At 46.6% G+C, this 19171-nt stretch overlaps 1 non-coding gene across 1 annotated transcript; it reads left to right on the top strand.

Moving 5' to 3' along the window:
- The first annotated feature begins 15915 nt into the window (after window positions 1–15915).
- Window positions 15916–15989, top strand: TRNAM-CAU (transfer RNA methionine (anticodon CAU)). Its single transcript has one exon. It is a non-coding gene; the product is annotated as a tRNA-Met (tRNA).
- Window positions 15990–19171: the final 3182 nt, after the last annotated feature.

Below are 19171 nucleotides of genomic sequence, written 5' to 3'. Positions count from 1 at the left end.
TAGTCTGATGTCTGTTCTGAACATTAGCATGTCTGGGGAGGGCCAACAGACCAGCTTCTGCTCACTTCATACAGCCCAACTTCCCCCTTTTGATGGGGGGAATCTTCAGCGGCAGCTAACGGCTCTCTCACATTTGCTATATACCAGTATTTTACATATGTTAGCTTATTCGATCTTTACAGCAATTCTGTAGGCTATGGACTATTTTATCCTCACTTTACAGGTGAGGAAACCAAGGTACAAAGAAAAGTGATTTGCTAATAAGTGGCAGAGTTGGGATTAGGAGTCCGGGCGGTGTGGTTTGGAGTCCCTGTGCGCTGTCCCTCCAGAGCATTTAATGATGACCCTGAAACCCAGGCTGGGAATCAGGTGAGTCTCGCTTCCTCCAGAACCAGCTGCTGTGGAATATGGGGAAGTTCTTCACCTCGTTGACCTTCCTTTTCATTTTCCATCTGTAAGGATTAAATGAGAGCGTTACATAGGTTGCCAACTTAAGTTCCTGGCCCAGGGTGAGTGCCCAGTAAGTGGGAATTACTCTTATCTAGGCCTCCTCTCCAGATGTATCACTCACATTTCAGTTGCAGAGAACAGAATCAATTCACGTTGTTTAAACAAGAAGGGTTTTTTTTGGTTTTGTTTTTCCCAAAGTGGTAAATGGCTTACAGAATTGTTGAAAAGGCTGAGGAAACAGACTCTAGGTTGACCATGTGAGAACAAGTCCCAGATCTAGAGTGCAGAATTGATGCTGAGGAAACACACTCTTCTATGAAAACGAAGCCACAGGCTCCTGCAATCCAGAATCCACCCTGAGCAGGAGGCCACTGCTGCTTCCATTAGACCCAGAACCATGCCACATCTGCTTCGATCCACACCTGTGAAATGGATGCCCCACACTCTGCTTTCTGACACCCATGAAGCTAGCGACCCTAGTACTGCTGCAGAGAAGCTAAATGGCTGCAAGGCCACCCTTATCTGTAGGGAGAGTCAACAGAAGCATTACTTTCACCTACTTCCACCTTCCTAAGCGTAGTTGCTTGCATTTGATTGGCTGAGGCTAAATCGCAACTGGAATCCTAGTTGCAGGGGAGCCTGGGAAATGTAGTTTTAAGCTTTCTAGCCTCTGCAACTCAAGTAGTCATCTATATAGGATGCAGTGGGTATTGGGTACCAATCCATCACTCTAGGTGGCTTATTGCAGGGCTATCTGTAGGATGCTGAATGGGGCTTCTGGGTAGATATGCAAAACACACCCCCTCTGGAAAACAACCCTTTTCGTATTTCATGTGCTAGGTGTGGTGTGAGGCACTCTGGACAGAGGTTCTGGTTACCCTTTGCTACTGACAAGGTGGGACATTGCTCATGCTTCCTTTTTTGTAAACGAGAGGGCTGGCCAAGGCTTCTCGTCACACTTAGCAACCTCTAAATTTATAAGAAACAGACTCACATGTGGTCACTTCATTCCAGAGCAACATTGGAGAAATAACATATTTCTTTTCAATATCAACGCTGTCAAAACCACAGTATCTGGGTCTGCGTGGTTTCTGGTAAAACAGAGGCTGTTAAAACTATGTCAGTGCAAACGTGGACTTAAATAGATAATAAATCTTGATAGGTATACAGGACTGCTATATTTGGATTCAAACCTGTTAACCTTCACAAGATAAAGTTCAGTTTGATGGCTCAGCTTCCCAAACTGGGCAAAGGTTCAGAAATGAAAGGTTTGTGGATTTCATTGCTAAGAAAACAATGTAGAATTAACAATCTACAGTGTCAATATTGATGCGGAATTTTACTATTGGAACCCAGGCCAAAATTGGGCCCTTGGTCTTTGGCTCTGTGGAGGTCAGGTGTGAATTTCTGGAGCCTATTAGCCTGACATTTCAAGGGACTACAGCCATTTAAAAAAGCTGAATATGCATATAAAGACCAAAGTGTAAGGGCCAATATTTCAATTCTGTTTAAAAGCTCCTAGCAACCGAGGTGACCTTCCTAAGTATACATGTAGGCAAGTCCTGGTTGAAGACGCCCAAAACAAAAGCTTGATCAGGGTGTTCATATGAGAGTATCCCAAGTCTCATACCAGTTCGCTTCCTTCTGCATTTTACATAAATAAGTCTTTCTTGGCTCTCCAGAAATCCATCCTTTTGGGGGCATGAAACCCCCAGACCAGGCAAAACTCTTCCCTGGGAATGCACATTTCCTTGGCTGCTTATAGTATTCATGTTTGTTTTATTAGTTGAATTGAGAAGATCTTGAGAGCAGGGGGGGAATCTTTGAGTTTGTCTTGCCCAACTTCCCAGTTGGAGAGAGCTTTGGGGGAATGAAATCAATTAGGAAAGCCTGGGGCGGGGGTTCCTGATTGTCATCTGGTCGTCAACCCTGTGTGGTCCCCCTCACCCTCACCCAACTGCATCCTGCTCGCCTCCTGGACATTGAGGTTCTACGAGTTAGTCAGTTCCTCCCCACTCCCATACATGCCCCCCACTTCTTTTCTTTCTTTCTTAAGCAGTCCATGTTTTTTCCTCAGAAGATATCCCCAGTGCTCTAGCATCTTGGATATTTTATTTAATTAGCTTTGAAGTTGTCCAGCTTCGCTTCTAAGTCAGATCAGTTCTTAATTATTGATCCATCACTTGACTGAATCCCTTCTCTTTTTCCTCTACCTCCATCCACACCCACTCACAGAAACGGATGGGTCTTGGCTGGGCCAGGAGTGGGGGGATCTGGACCAGTGTCAGCAGTTTCTCATCCAGGGCAATGAGGATGCCCAGAGGAGCCTGTGGAGAAGAGGACAAAGCAGAGTGTAGGTCCCCAAACCAAAGGAGCCACTGGCAGATGTTGAAGGCAGGAGACTCACCAGTGAAAGAGGAAAGCAACTTCAGGAGCCGGGCCGGGGTCTTGTCTAGGAAACGATCACTCCTTCATGAGAACCAGAGTGAGTGGGCGATGCTCAGCTTGGTTTACAGGCCAGAGGTGAGTTAATAGCATCTACTGTGACCTGAGCACCATGTGGGTGTGTGGGTGTGTGTGCGTGCTTGCAGGGACCTATGAGTGACATGAAGCTTAAGACACAGTCCTTACTGATGCTTTCCTATCCACCTGGAAACATGCAATGCACCTGTGTAACACAGGCCAAGTATTGAGTGCAAAATTATGGTGGACAGAGAGCTATCCAGGTAGAGAGGGAGGCCAGTTCTAATCATCTGTCTGCTCCTTAAGTTGGCTGTGTGGGCTTCAATTTGCTATTCTAGGATGTGAAGGGATGGGACTAAACAATTAAAAATAACTTTTACTTTTAAAAAATTAGGAAAAAAAAGATAACATAGCGACAGGACTGTGTATAGAACATGTGAATTTCCACAAAGTAAACACTGGACTTTGTGGGGTCAGTACCACCTAGGCTAAGAAATCGAATAATGCCAGCACCCAGAGGCCGCCTTTGATTCCGCTCCTGATTGTTGCCCCCTTTTCTCTCCAGAGGCCACTACTCTGGTCTTAATGGTTTGAAATCCTCTTTAGCTCTAACATGGAGTGACTCTGGACAAAGCCACGATGGACAGGAGATCTCTACAGCCCTGGCCAAGGCTGTTAAAAACTAGAAAGCTGTGTTATTTAAGTTCTTTTAAATAGTTTTGCAACACTGAGTATTTAGGGCCCACAGTGTTTTCTGGCCATCAGAACTCTGTTTTTAAGAACTGAGGATGATGAACCAAGTTTCTCTATCTGCTCTGTCCCCTATGTACTTGGCACTGGGGTTCTGAGGTTGTATTGTGGGTCAGAAAATTCCTGCTTTCATCTCACAGCTCAGCACTAAGTACAGAGCTATTTTTTTTTTCTGGTGGTACAAACTTGGCTGGGTAGGTACATCATGGTGCTAAGCTGTCCCTTGGCACTGCCAAATTGTGACTTGGCTTGTGAATTATGCCCGTAAAAGGTTGTTTCAAGCACAGAAAAAAAGCAAGCATCGTGACTACACACACACACACACACACACACACACACACACACACACACACACACACGTACACACCCTTCACACACCCAGAAAGCATGGCCACTAGCATAATACCCACACGATGCACCCACTCAAAAGATGTTTGTGAAAGGAAATTGATCTGAAAATTCTTTGAATGGAAAAAATGGGGCTGGATCCGGTTCAGAGGCAAATGAGTACACAAGGTTTTACTGAAAAGTCAGTTTCCAGCAAAGCTTAGGATCATTTTGCTGTGGCTTTCGCTCTATTAGAGGTTTCTAACCTCTTTCTGTTGGTGACGCAGTTGGAACTTGTGATGATTCACTGGGGAGCAAGTGTCCTTCTCTGTCTCCTTTTATCTACCCATCAGCTCAGCCCCTGTGGGATCGTGCCAGCCCATGTGCCTCGGCACCAGAGCATATCCACTTGCACACTCACACACGTACACACACCTACGAGTGTGCACACACATACCCCCACTGCCTTCACCATCTCCCCATTCCAGCTACCACCACCTACGCCCACCAATCAGAAGTGAGGTCAAGGCTGGTCTAATCCACCACCTGCTAGGTGGGAAGAGGCTCAGGGGACTGTCCTAGGGGTTTCCTTCTGACCCCAGAGCATGGAGAAAAGGTGTCTCTGCTGAGCTGGGGTGCACACTCCATTTTCGCCTGCTAGGATTTAAATCACTCACCACAGGGTGTCTTTCACTGGGGTGGATCTCATGTGCGGCTGGAAGAGATCACTTGTGTTGTATGATTTCAGGAGGGGAGTGGTCCCCGGCTCTGAAACCTATCTCCTTTTCTCCATCCCACGTGCCTTGTCACAGTGACCAAAGTCCACCTGCTTAGCCCCATTCCTATGGGCTGTGACAGGTTTTGGTCATCAGGAGTCTCTTATTAAGAAGCGTGAGTTCAAGCCTTTGTGAGCTAATCAATACCTGGTAGAGATCAGAAAAGCAGTGAGGAGCTGTGGAGAGGAGCAGCAAGGGGCCACAGAGCATTTTGCTTCTTAGCAGCTGGGTGAAACGCTGAACTTCAGGATTGCAACCCACAAAAGGGGATGACCTGCTTCCAGGTGAGCCCTGGTTTCAAATCCATGTGTCTTCCCACAGGCGGAGAATTCACTGGTAGTGGGACTGAGACCTCCTGGAAGGCACAATCAAGGTACTAATGACAGCCCGCTTAGCGCTTCCCACAGGTGATTTCCCGTCTGTGTACCACTTGGTGCTTCTTTTTCTCTGTGGTGAGAAAGAAGGCCCGTTTCCAGATTGGCATGGTCCCAGCTATAGAGGAAGAGCTTTAAAGACATGCTAAAGCTTCCTCAGTGTCCTTGATTTGCACAAAGGAGAGGGCCTCCCTAGTAGGAGCTACAGAATCTGGGAATGCATCAGGCCATGTAACCCGATGGGCTCGACACAAGCCCTTACAAAAACCCGAAGATTTTTAGCAGAAGTAAAGCAAAGTCATTCTTGAATGTGCGTCCATGCAAGACTGCAAGTGAAAATACAGAGTGAAACTTGATCAAACCTGGCATTCCTCTCCCAGGCTTCCTCGGGGCGGAGGAGATTGCTATAGACTGGAAAATGTAATTTCAAGGGGGCCTGGAGAGACACAGCAATAAAGACCAGTTTGTTTTATTGCACATTTTGAGGAGAAAGGCTTAGGAAGTGCCTTAATGGATGAAATGAGAGATGGTTCTAGAGGACAGAGCTTGATAAAAGGAAGGCGGCCAGAGCTCTCAACAGGAGAGGTCATGCTTCTTTAATTTGTTGGAATTCATGAAGGTTTTACTGTAACTACAGCAAAGCAAAAATCCTGGGCTGTTCGAGTTCCTATGTATTAGTGCTGATGAAGCAGAGATGGAAAAAGGCTGCAGCTAGCTGTCAAACAAACAGCGCATGCTGGCAAATGTTTAACAACTGGCTCTGGGGGGTGGGGTGGAGTGGAGATAAGCCTTGAGCTGCAGCGTCTGCCGATGTCTGTGGTGTAAATACTCACTGTGGCTGATTTCAAGCTAGCAACATGGCGTCACTGAACACAGCGCTGGGAAGAGATAACGCCGAATGGGTTCTTAGGGGCCTGGTGCGAGCCAGCTCCAGCCCAGCCCTGCTTAAACAACCCAGTCAGTTCTTTCTTTGGCTTTGATGCGGGGTGAGAGGGGGGAGGGGCAGCAGCTGATCTGGTTGTCCTTCCTCAGATGGCAGTTAAGAGTCTGCTTCAGGAAGGCAGGCCAAACTGTTGTTGGTGGCACAAGACGAGGACAGGAGGAGAGCCAGATACAGGCCACTCTGTCCTGAAACTGGGATTTAAAATTCTAATATTTTAAAATGATCCCAGAGGAATCTGAAATGCTTCAGAGAAATTCCAGTAAGCCCAGAGGAGTCTGAACAACACATGATGCAAACAGCAAAAGAATATTGAGTCTTCAGGGGACAGAGCCCATTACTTGAACTGAACGCTTTTTAATGATGTGTGAGCTGACCCTGGGTAACAGGATCAGCAGGGGGCACGGGGGCATCCCTCTTCTAGCCAGCGAAGGCTGCTTGGAAAGGCATGGCTGCTGCTTTCCTGGACCGCCTAGGTGCACTCCACATGTCTTGCATTTTTTAAAAGACCAGACCTAAATGAAATGTTCTGTCCTGTTATCCCTAAAAATACAACCATACTTGTCAGACCAGGAATGCAATGCTTAGTTCACTTATGAGTTGCGCTACCTTTGAGGGATGGGTTTCAATTCTTCAGGCCCAAGAGTACTATGGGGCAGCGCCTCTCCCCGCACCAGAAGCCCTGGGACGGAATGCCAAGCCTGAGTCCCTTGACCCTTCTGTGGAGCAGCCCTACATTTTGGGGTGTCTGAGGTAGATTTTGATTGAAAAAGGGTTTCTCTACATAATCAATGAATGATCAAAAGTCCAAAATACAAACACACTCTTATTAAAAAAAAACAACTTTAAAAAAACCCATAAAAAAAATCTACTGTTTAATGGCTTATCCCTGCTTGTTTCCCCCCCCCCCTCTAATTTAGCCCGTGCTTAGTGGACACTTAGGTTTTTTAAATCGAAAGACTGGACAGCTAGAAGCCCATTATGCAATTTATTCTACATGTATTTATTGCTAAGCGTTGGAAAGCTAAGACGCAGTTTCCCTCTCCTCAACCTACTCATTATCTATAAGGAATGCAGCATTTTGAAGTAGTTGGAGCTTAAGCCAAAAAGCAGTGGGGAGCCACGGGCAGTTTTTGATCCGGGGCATCACACAGCCAGAGTGATGCTCTTAAAAAGCAGTGTGGAAAAGATGGGCTGGGGAGAGACCATGACAAATGTCCACCCAAGTTTCAGGACAGAGGCCATAGCAGTCCAGGCAGGTGGAGACAGTGGGAAGGGAAGAAAGGAGATGACTAAGCGGTGAGCAGTCTCATGAAGAGAAACATACAGGTTAAGAAGAACTGTTTTGAGGGCAGGATAATGAGCTCAGTTGAATTGTCAAGCTTGAGAGGAGCTAGGAAGAGACTGATATACTCTCCATGTGTTTCTGGTGTGTCCGCGCATCTTGCGAGCAGAAACACTGACAGCTTTTGTTTCCAACTATGTTTTCAAGGATGTTTGGTGAACAGCCTTAGAAAATAGAGATAGTAGTTTCCTCCGGAGCAGAAGGTAAGTGTGTTTGCTGTCCAGTAAAACGAAGATATGTCCATCTCAAAGGTCAGTTAGCTTTGCTTGTAGCCCATTAGAAAAACAGAGCCCACATCACCTGCCATGCTGTGAGCAGTAATGTCCTTGGTCTCTGGCCCAGGGGGCTTGTCTCTTCCAGCATTCATGAAACTGTTGCAGGCTAACGAGTTAGTTGCAGGTAGGGCAAAATTTCAAACCCTCCACAGTTCTTGACACATGGAAATAGACATTTAGGTCTAGGTGGTCTTTACGTATCATTTATTTTAATTCCCTTATTTTAGAGATGAGGAAACTGAAGGCCAAGGTGACTTGTTGTAAAGCACAGAGCAAGCTGGTGGCCAAGATACAACTTGGTGCCCAGTGCCCTCAGCTCCCCTAGAATTTTCTCCACTGTTGCATGTTATACTTGGCTTAGCTGTGAGAAGTGTTTCTGTGGATAATAATAGCAGCTAGCTTTATTGAGCACTATCCTGCTCCAGCCAGGTACTCTTCTGAGAGCTTTACAAGCATTTATTATCTCATTTAAACCTCTCCTACTATTATCTCTACTTTAGAGATGGGGAGACAGAAGCAGGGCACCCAGAGGTTAAGTGCTGGGTCTGCACCCAGGCAGTCTGGTTCCAGCCAGGCCTTCCACGGCCTTGACCACTGTCCTGTACTGCCTCTGGCTGGTCAAAATGGAAAGCTACTTTTTGGATGTGGGCATAGGAAAACTTTCAAAGTTTATATTTTTATTGGATGGGTCATAAAAAGAGAGGAAGGCCGTGTTTTGATCATGAGAGTCTTGATGACTCATTGGGATTATTTTTGTTTATAAATATGCATTTCATTTCTGATTTACTTCTGAGTGGAGAAAAACTCACGTCAATAAGATGACAAAGAATATCATCTGTTGAGAGAGACAAGGGGAAAGGAACACAGGCCAGCAGTGACAATCGCTCTCAAGTGAAAAGGAATAGGAATTCACTTCTGGCTTTTGTTGTGAGTAATACTCAACATGTGCTGGGCTCTTACTATTTGCCAGTGATTGTGCTAAGCGTTTCACATGTATTATCTCATATGAACCCTCAGTGACTCTGTGGGTTAGGTCTTTTCATCGTGTCTGTTCTACAGATGAGGAAATTGAAGGCCAGAGAGGTAAAGTCACTCAGCAGGTATATGTTATAGCCCAGGATTAATTCCAGGCAGTCTTCCTGCAGCCCCTGTGCTCTCAACACTGCCTTGGCTGTGTGATCAGGGAAGCCTCCACAGAGGAGGTGGCACTCAAAGGCGAAGCAGGCTTCTGGTATGGGAGTGGGGCGGGCATCGTGCATAGAGGAAGCGAGTCAGCCCGCCAAGGCACAGAGAGCTCTGGCTGATGTGGGGTAGTGAGAGCTAGCGTAGGAGAGACAGGGCTACATCAGATTGCAGAGCCTTGACTGAGGGGACTTGATGTACCTTGACTCAAGCTAAGGGGAGCTTGAGATGGTTTTTGAGGAGGAGGACCGTATAATTAACGCTGCTGTTCAAGACATAATGAAGCAGCATGAAGACGAGGGCCTCAGCTGGCGTCCAGGATGGCAACGGGAAGGTGGAAAGACGGAGGTGGTTTCAGTCCTGCCTCCCCCTTCCTTTCTTCCTGTCTATGTGCTGGCAGTTTTGTATTCATAATCTAGCAATTCTACTTGTTTGTGGTCTTTGCCATAGTTTAAAACACTTCAGTCTAGACCAGCAGTTCTCAACCTGTGGGTTGCGACCCCTCTGGGGGTCGAACGACCCTTTCACAGGGGTCGCCTAAGACCATCGGAAAACAAATAGATATTTACATTATGATTCATAACAGTAGCAAAATTGCAGTTATAGAGTAGCAACGAAAATAATTTTATGGTTGGGGGTCACCACAACATGAGGAACTGTATTAAGGAGTCGCGCGGCATTAGGAAGATTGAGAAACGCTGGTCTAGACTATGAACGTGTGGACTGGTTAGTTATAACAATGCTCTAGGGACAACCAATTGGCCCACTTAAGGCAGCCCAGAGGTGATCAGCTAGTATTTAAAACATGATTACAAAGGGTGCTCTCCCAGGTAGCTGCTGCAGGTCTTAGCTATCTTTACCTACAAGCAAAACCAGGGGCTTTTGTTAATCACATAACAGACGAGGGAAATTATTTTCCACAGACAAATTATGTGTTCGATGTGTGGGGACTGGCCTGCGGTGTTAAAATGACATGTCCCCACTGCATGAGCAGTGGGCAGGCTGCACAAGGGGTCCGACTGCCCATGTACTGTGGAATGGCGCCCCAGGCTGGATTCTGAACCAGCCCGTTCAGCTGGTGCCTTGCAGGATTCTTGCTGCCTGTGTCCAAGGCTCGGACATTGTGACATCAACCTTCAGTAACATTGACCTTTCATGCAAGTGTGGCTGCAGCACTTAAGAGGACAGCTGAGACTGCCTCAAGCTTATAGAACACACGTGTGTCCGTTTTTGCTAATAAGTCTTTGCACCTGGGCAGAATTCAGTCTGAAACTAGTATTCATTGTAACCTAGAAGGGATGTTGTGGGGAGGAGATCGCAGCCCCACCTACATCTAATTGTTGGAGGCTAATGATGTTTACCTAATAAATTGGGAATGGCCAAATTGACTTGTGTCAGTTCGCTGCTCTCCATATGAGGTAGATACCACTAATACCTTCCTTCCTATTACAGATGAGAGAACTGAGGCATAGAGAAGGGGATCTAGCTCGCCCAAGGCCACACAGCTAGGACATGCTCGCTCCAACATTCAAAATGTCACCTTCACTTGTTCTGCTCAAGCAAAATGTATCTGTCATTCCTTCTTCGTCATGAAAAAATCTGTAGCGAGGAAGGAGTGGAGATTATATATGTGGAGTTTGCTGTTTAAAATACATGACTGTCAAAGGTCTATATTTTTAGAATCCATTGCCGGGGGGGCAGATGAAGTTTTGTGTCGGCCAGGCCCAGCCCCCTGGCTTCTGCTCATCTCTTCCAGCTCTAGGGAATCCAAATATAGTTTTTAACATTGGTGCCTTTCCCTCTGGCTTATTCTGATCTTATTTTAAGGGCAAAGAAGAATGCTGAGCTTGGCTTGGGTAAAATTGGAATTCACCTGCCTGATGTTTTTTCTCCTTATAAATTCATGTTAATCTTGGTTTCAAGAAGGTAGATTAATGAGACCCCTGTGGTCACAGCCTCTCAAGAGCTAGTCTCCCTTCTTCCTTGATAAGGCTTTGACCATTTAAGCTAGGTCTAAGCCAGCCATGGAAATCCCATCCACCTTCGCTGGTGAGTAGTTTATGGAGGACAGTGTAACCCAGTCCTGGCCCATGATGTGGGGTTTGTGGGAAATTTTAGGAAAGAGTTTCCTTCCTGATAAAAGATAGAGAGTGTTAGGAGGAGAAAGCCCTTTGCTCCCACCTGTTTCCTTCTTGCATGGATGGGACATGTGAGGACGTGATGTTTGGTGCTTCTGCAGTCATCTTGTGACCATGAGGGGAGACTCACCAACATGTGAGGAAGGCCAGACAGAGCTGGGGTCTTTGGTGGCATTGTTTAGCTACTTAACCAACACTGGGAAGGCTAACCTGTAGACCAATTGTGATGGGAAACTAATAGTTTAAGCCACTTTTTGTTGGGTATTCTGTTACTTGTAGCTGAAAGCATTACTAACAGAATAACTGTAAATTAGTAAAGAACACGACAACGGAAGAGTGACTAAGTCTCTGAAATAACAGTCAACCCTGAGGTTCATGAAAGATATGTTTTGAGTCCTTGATTATTCATAAATCAACAATAGACCTATAAAATGCAATGAAGTGTTTCTAACAAATTGAAGGGACTCCCTATCCTACTAAGGGATACTCTGGTTATAAACGATGAAAAAAATCACTGAAAGGAATCTATTGGCCCAGTAAGTGAAAGGTAGAACAACATGGAAGCTTCAGCTATGGCTTGATCCAGGGCTCAATGATGTTTTTAAGTCCTAGTCCTTCTTCATCACTCAGTTCTGCTCTTAGAGGTTGACTTCATGTTCAGGCTTCAAATGGCAGCAAAAAGGCTGCCGTCAGCTCCAGGGCCACAGCCTTCATTGTTCAAGTCCAGCAGTAAAAGGATTTCCTCAAAGACCCCCGCAAGACTCTCTATTTCCATTGGCTCCACCTGGGCTGTGTGTCCCCGGAGGCATGCGATGCCGGGTCAGTGCAGGGGTAGAGTCGTCTTCACCTGGAAGTCCACAGACTGACGACGGGGAAAAGGCTCCTTTTCTAGAAGAAACGAGGGACTGTTCTCGGAAGGCGAATGGATGTCAAATGGCAAAAGCTGGAGATGTTCATTCTGCCCCTTCAGATACTTTTAAAAGTCTGTTTTCTGCCTAAGACTGATCTCTTTTCCCAAGATTTTCATTTGTAAACACATGCACACATATTTTAAAATGCCATCACAAGCACTATCAATCAGCTTTCTTCTCAGTGTCATTTTTCTTGACGTTTTTATAGAGCACTCAAGCCACAAACAGATGTGAATGCAGAGGGGTCTGCTAAGACCCTTGCCAGCCTCACCGTGTACATAATTAAAATTCACAGCTTGGAAAATTGCAAATTAGTGCAGGGCAGGCAGCTTCTGATTTTGCTGTGAAGTTGTTTGTGAGGGATAAGTTTGTGAAGTGACAAGAACTCCAGGGATGAACGTTTTACGTGAGTGGCAAAAGATCTTGGAAGGACAGAGAGATGGTGGAGTGACCCTGTTTGTGACTCACTTGTCACTGTTTAGCAGAAAACTATGAAGGCCTCTTTCCTTGACAGCGGTAGCAAGGCCTAGGGCGGGTTTGGGGGAGGCCACCAAAGGCAGCCCCAGCAGTTGCTGAGGCAGTGGTGTTACCCCATAGTGCTGTGTCTTTTGGAATGTGGGACTCACATGGGGGCGGGGGATGTTATGACATTGGGGTAACACAAATAAGCACTCTTTTACTTTAATAGCTATTAAAGTATCACTTTGTTTATATTAAGTTAAAGCCCCCCACATAGCTAGCACATCAGGCTTTGATTTTATGGATGTCTGAAGAGAAGACTAAAGCAAGCAGCTCTCTGGGATTTGCCTTTTGCAGGCCTTGCTAAGCTCTGGGGTGGCACCCAGGTGGATAGTGCATGTGGCAGAAGTTGGGATGATAGACGGCAAAAGGCAGAAGTTTGGGAAACGTGACTCTTCAAAGTACTCTCACATTAGAAATGTTAAGTTTGCCATTGTATTAATTTTCAATTGCTGAGGAACACATTACCACAAATTTAGCAGCTTAAGACAACACCCATTTTTTATCTCACAGTTTTTCTGTGGATCAGGATGCCGGGCCTGGCTTAACTGGGTCCTCTATTCGGGGTCTCACAAGGCGACACTCAAGGTGTCACCTGGGCTCTTCTCTTCCTCAGTTCAGGGTTCTCTTCCAAGCTCGTGGGGTCGTTGGTAGAATTCAGCTCCTTGTCGTTGGAGGACTCACGTCTCTGCTCTCCTGCTGGCTGTCACCTGGGGAGCCCAAAGGCTACCCGCAGGCCCTCCGACAACATGGCAGCTCACGTCTTTCAGGCCAGCAGAAGGAAGAGTCTTTCTCTCTAGTCTGCTAAGATGGAGTCTTATACAGAGTAACTTAGTCAGAGGAGTGACTGTCCCATCACCTTTGCTGTAGAATGTAATCAAGTGTGTGACGTGTCCTCATATTCACTGGGCTCACCCACACTCCAGGAGAGGATTATGCTGGGTGTGTACACAAGGAGGCAGGAATCTGGGGGCCATCTTGGAATTTGGCCTGCCTTCGTGTTTGGTTTCTCTTTCTGATGGTTAATTTGATGTTGTCAACTTGGCTGGGCTATGGGATGCCCGGATATTTGGTTAAACATTATTTCTGGGGGTGTCTGAGCGTGGTTTTGGATGACACATATCTACATATAATTTTATGTATATGCTCCCCTATGGTTCTCCTGTGATTACGGAGGCTGAGAAATCCAGACTCAGGAGTGCCCATGGGGTAAGTTCCAGTCAGAGCCTGAGACCGAAGGCAGGAGAAGACATGCCCCAGCTTGAAGACAATCATGCAGAAGGAGAGAATTCCTTCTTACTCAGCCTTTTACTCTATTCAGGCCTTAATGAATTGGATGAGGTCCACCCACATTGGCTGCTGCCCCCGGCCTGAGTCGGGGGTGGGTTCTGGTTGAATGCAGGTAGCTGGTGAAGGCTCTGTGTTTGTCCCTTGGTGACTTGCCACTGTATTTGTACCTGATCGCATTCTCATTTGTCCAATGGAACTTGAAACTGTTAACAAACATATTTGGTTTCTCTATTTACAATCACCATCAGACACTATTTAAGTGCTCAGGATTCCCTGTGAATCCCTGGATAGGCAGAGTCTTGATAATGGCCCGTAGGATGTTGGAACAGCCAAGGCCCAGAGATTTCTCGGTGAAACTCTTGGAGTACAGGCAGGAGCCCAAATCCTGCAGATGTTACATGAATGACACTTCATGCAGCCCATCTGGGCAGAACTGAGAGTGTGGAGTGGGGCTGGCTCTGTGTGCTTGTGACCTGGGCAGCTGCCTGTGCTTAGAAAAGGCCCACGCGTAGTTGAATTCTCTGCTCTTGTCATCTTGAAATTTTTGAACTTTTTTGAACTTGCACATTTTATAGTCTATCCTGCATAGATTTGCATTTAGTGGCTTTTAAAATTCAGGTAAGTAGAATGAGGAAAATGGGGAAACTAGGTGAAGTAGAATGAGTGCTTTTATAATCTGAAAGTTGAGTGTCCATCTATAAAGGCAGAGACCCCTGAGTGTTTCTGTGGGGTGGGGGCTAGCCACTGAGGCTTCCTGTCCAGGAGTGCTGATTTTGGGTGAAGCAAAGGGAACTCACAGGAGCCTGTGGTGTAATGGGGAATGCAGACCCCTAAAGAGAAGAGTATAATAGAGAACAGTGTGGCAAGCACAGAGAGAATGGGCTAGTGGCGGCGCAACCGCTAACCCACAGTGGGATGGGAGAGTGAAGCTGGGAGAGACTTCCTGGAGGAACTGATGCCAGGCCCAAGTCTTCAAGGAGTAACAGAAAAGGGTGGGGATGTAGGTGAGAGAAGGATGCATGCACTGGAGGAGGGAAAATATTCCAGGCAAGTGTAACCACATGAACAAAAGCACAGAGGTAAGAGAAGCATGGTGTATGGGGAGCTCTAAAGCATCTTTTTTTTTTTTTTAAAGATTTTTTTTTTTAAAGATTTTTATTGGGGACTTGGGGGAAGGGGAACAGACAAGTTGCTGTCCTTTTGTTCTTCAGTCTGGTTGTGGAGGACGTTGCTTCACTGGCCCAAGTTGGCACCATCATTGTGCTCTTCCCGGGTGAGGCAGATCAGTCGCCGGCTTCTGGACGGCCGCTCATTGCGGCTGCTGGCCGCTCACGCTGGCTGCTGGCTACACACAGTAGCCCATGGCAACCCACTGCAGCAGGGGCTGCAGCCTACACCGTCGCCGGCGACTCACGGCAGCCCAGCTCCAGGTTGAGCTGTTGTTCAGCATCTTAGCTGTGGAGGGCAGTGTCACTGGCCCTCATATGTGGGATCTGAACCGGGGCCCTCTGGCATCCCAAGCCAGCTCTTAACCAATGCGCCACTTGGCCGGCCCTCTAAAGCATCTTATAACTGTCGTGCTCTATGGGGTGGCAACAGATGCAGCTGGAAGGACTGATTATGGGGACTCTTGTAGCCCTGTTTTGATAATTGGGGCATTTCCTGGTGGGTGGTAAGGAATTATCCATATTATACAGCAAAGGACCCTCAGAGAGGTTAGCTCACCTGTCCATGTTTGAATTATTGATTAGGAACAGAACTGGCATGGAAATCTAGGTCAGCTGGACTCCCAATGGGGGTTGTCAGGTTTAGCAAAGACAAGTAGAGGATACCCAAATAAATTTGAATTTCAGACAAACAGGAAATACATTTTTAAAACATAAATATGTCCCATGCATGATTTCAGGTATACTTAAAATTAGTTGTTGCTTGTATGAAATTCACATGTCAGCGGACATCCTGTGTTTTCATTTGCTGAATCTGGCAACCCTTCTCCCAGATTCCTGTTCTTTTTCCTCTTCCATGACGGTCCATCACTGTTAAAGGTCCTCCATCCGTGGAAGGTTCCATGAAAGAGGTGGGAGATGGCATGAAATGAGGAATGAGGGGAAAGAAATGTCCAGAATATGCAGCCTTGCAATATAAGTAGACATTTAAAAATAAAAGTCTTGGGGCAGCCAGTTAGCTCAGTTGGTCAGAGTGTGGTGCTCATAACACCAAGGTTGCTGGTTCGATCCCTGCATGGGCCACTGTGAGCTGCGCCCTCCACAACTAGATTGAAACAATTATTTGAGTTGGAGCTGATGGGTCCTGGAAAAACATGCTTAAAAATAAATAAATAAATAAATAAAAATAAAAATAAAAGCTTAAAAAAAACAACATAAAAGTCTTTCCCAGTTGCCTAGTGAGCTAGGATTTAAAGTAACCAGTGCTATGGCCCCACCACCCCATTATCCTGAAGGGTAAATGGGGGATTCTCCAATGTCATGCACAGATGGGGAAACAGAGAAGCAGGATTTGACAACCAGGCTTATTTTGTCTTTTTTTTCATCCTTTATATTTCAGGAGCTTCAGAATCTTTAAAAGACAACCTCGGGGGCAAGGAGAGATGTCACTTACAGTTTTAAGCACTTTCTATTATGTGAGAGAAAAAGAGGAATCCCAAATATGGAAGACCGTATTTTCCAGTGCTCCAGCCACTTTAAATACTCTTCAAAGAAAATGCCAACAAAAATGAGAACCAAGAAAAGTTTTTCTTTTTTAATGTCTCCCTTATTATGTTCTTGCCTTCTTAAGATCTTAACGTGCCTGTGTCAGATGCAAGTAGCTTTTTACTATCATCTTGAAACAGAATCATGAGACATTTACTCCAGAAAAATGTAGACTATTTTTTCTTCTCCTCTAAGTAGAAATAGCACATTATGGTTAGCATATGTGCCTCTCCCTTTCATGTGTTCCTTTTGATTACGTGCTCTGTCTCTCCAGGTCTTTGTAGTTGAAAAGGTGAGGCTTTCCTTATAAACACCGGAGTCCTGTAGAAATGTCTTGGCCAGCGTTACCCTGAGAAGCCCGTTTGCCTGTGCTGCCTGGTTTATAGTTGTCAGGGCTGTGCAGTTCGGGCGGGTGTCTCGAGCACTGCCCCATCTCTAGGCTGTATTCCGTCCATCCGTCTTGCTGCATTGCAGTGTTTCTTTTCCCCTTGTTTGGAATTGTTTTCCACTGGGTAGGAAAGCAATGACTAATTCCTGTTCCTGGCTGTGTCAACTTGGGTGACACTCATAGCTACTCTCAGCCCTCCTTTCCATACCTGGAAATCAGGGGCATTCATCTCTACCTCTCAGGGTTGCTGTGAGCATGAAACTCCAAAAGCATGTATGGTTTGTACTACTTCCCTGTGGCTGCCATAGCAAAGTGCTACCAATGTGGTGTCTTCAAACAATAGAAATGTATTCTCTCCACTCAGTCCTGGAGGCTAGAAATCTGAAATCAAGGTGTTATCGAGGCCGTGCTCCCTCTGATGGCTTCAGGGGAGAATCCTTCCTTGCTTCTTCCAGTTTCTGATGGCTTTGGGCATTCCTTGGCCTGTGGCAGCATCTCTCCAACCTCTGCTTCTGTCTTCGTGGGGCCTCCCCTCTGTGTCTCTGGGCGTCCCTTTCTGTCTCTTATAAGGACACCCTCATTGGGTTCACCTGGACCCAGCGCGATCTCATCTCAATCCTCACTTTTTGTTCCTCTGCAAAGACCCTGTCTCCACATCAGCTCCCACTCTGAGATTCCCGATGGACGCCCATTTCGGAGGACACTATTCAACCCACGGCCCAGCTTCTAGCGCAAGTGTTGGGCTTCCAGAGCATGGGAGTTCCCTGTTCCACGTGTTCCCTTCGCCAGGGTTTTACGTAACCTTCGCAATCCTTTCTAAAGAATAGGCTATTTTACACGAGGCCTCAGAGACTATCTCGTAGAGTCACTGGCCAAGTGGTTCCTGCCAGCTCGTCCGTGCCAGATGCTGGGAGCCAGGGGCTAGGTGAGCGGCAGTCCCAGCCCTGCAGGAGCCTGTGGTCTAGCGACGGAGAGAGACAGGTAAACACGTAATTACAGCACTCCTCTTTATTAGACTGGTGCGCGCCCAGGGCTCCATCCAGAACAATGCTTCCAGAGCTTTTGGCTTCACACACAGTTCAAGGAGCCAGTCCCCCCCGGCTCTGCTGCCTGCTCCTCGGGCCTTGCCCTATTGCTTCTGCGGCCGGGCTTGGCAGGTTACTCCCAGGTTAATCTCCGTCATCGCACTCGAGATCCTTGTCTCTGCTCTCGATTTGGCCTTCAACTTTATTGGAAGCACCTCAGCTGGCTTACTGCTATTTCATTTTTTTTTTCCAGGGTGATGGATTTCTAACCCCTTTTCAAAAGACAAAACAAATTGTTTGTTTAACCTCCCCAGGAATAAGTGGGCCAGGGGTGGCGTGGGAAGGCAAGCATTCTTATTATTCTTGTGGGCAGACCTTCCTGGGTATTTCCAAAGAGATTCTTGACTGACTCACCTTATTTCATTTTCCCCATTGTATTAAAAAAAAAAATAGCCACCTTTCTAATTCTTCCTTATCCATCCCCCTTTTCTTCTCCTTCCTTTCCCCAAGCTCTCCCATTGTAAAATGTGGGAAAAGTTTCCTGTTGCTTCTTTTTGTGTTTTTCAGAGATCAGTGCATGGGGCACAGTAGGCACTCAAGATGTCGTTTGTTGGCTGACAAATGATGGTTGTGTTGGTTGAGTGGGGTCAGAGCTGTGCTAGACGTTTAGGTCTGTTTGGCAAGGCTCGGGAGAACAAATCTCTTGGACTAATTCCCAAAGTAATGGTTCTCAGTAGCAGTAAATACATTGGAATCATGTGGGTGAAAGGCACTTGTTAGAAATTGAAATAGTCAGCACCCCCTGGAGATTCTGATTCCTCCAGTCCAGGGGGAGGGCCCAGCCGTGGTATGTTTTAGAACCTCCCAAGGTACCAGTCACATAGCCAGGCTTGAAATTCCGAAGCCCAGCGTGTCCCCAGACCCATCCAATGAGAATCTCTGGCGTGAGAGCCAGGTATCACCATGCTAGGTTTCAAAGCTCCAGGTGACTGCAATGTGTAGCCAAGGCTGAGAACCACTTAAGCCGGAGGGCGGGTTAAAAACAGGTGGTGGGCCCCATCCTCACACTGCAGACACAGTGGGGTCCGAGAACTGACTTGTCTAACAAATTTTCAGGTGCTGTTGCCGCTCTGCTGCAGTATCTGAGAGCGTGCTCTGGGAAGTACGGCCCTCAAGCAAAGTCACCCTCCCTGAGGGAATGTGTGACTCACATTTTCTCCATTTGCTTTCACCTTCACTGTCCCCTCCCTTCACTTCAGTCCGTCCTCATCAACTTGGGGACCCCGGCATTTTTTCTGAGCTTGCTA

This window comes from Hipposideros armiger, unplaced genomic scaffold (assembly GCF_001890085.2).
Source record: "Hipposideros armiger isolate ML-2016 unplaced genomic scaffold, ASM189008v1 scaffold_74, whole genome shotgun sequence".
Taxonomy (NCBI): Eukaryota; Metazoa; Chordata; class Mammalia; order Chiroptera; family Hipposideridae; genus Hipposideros; species Hipposideros armiger.
The sequence above is the reverse complement of the archived record's forward strand: the minus strand, read 5'-3'. Positions and strand labels throughout refer to the sequence as shown.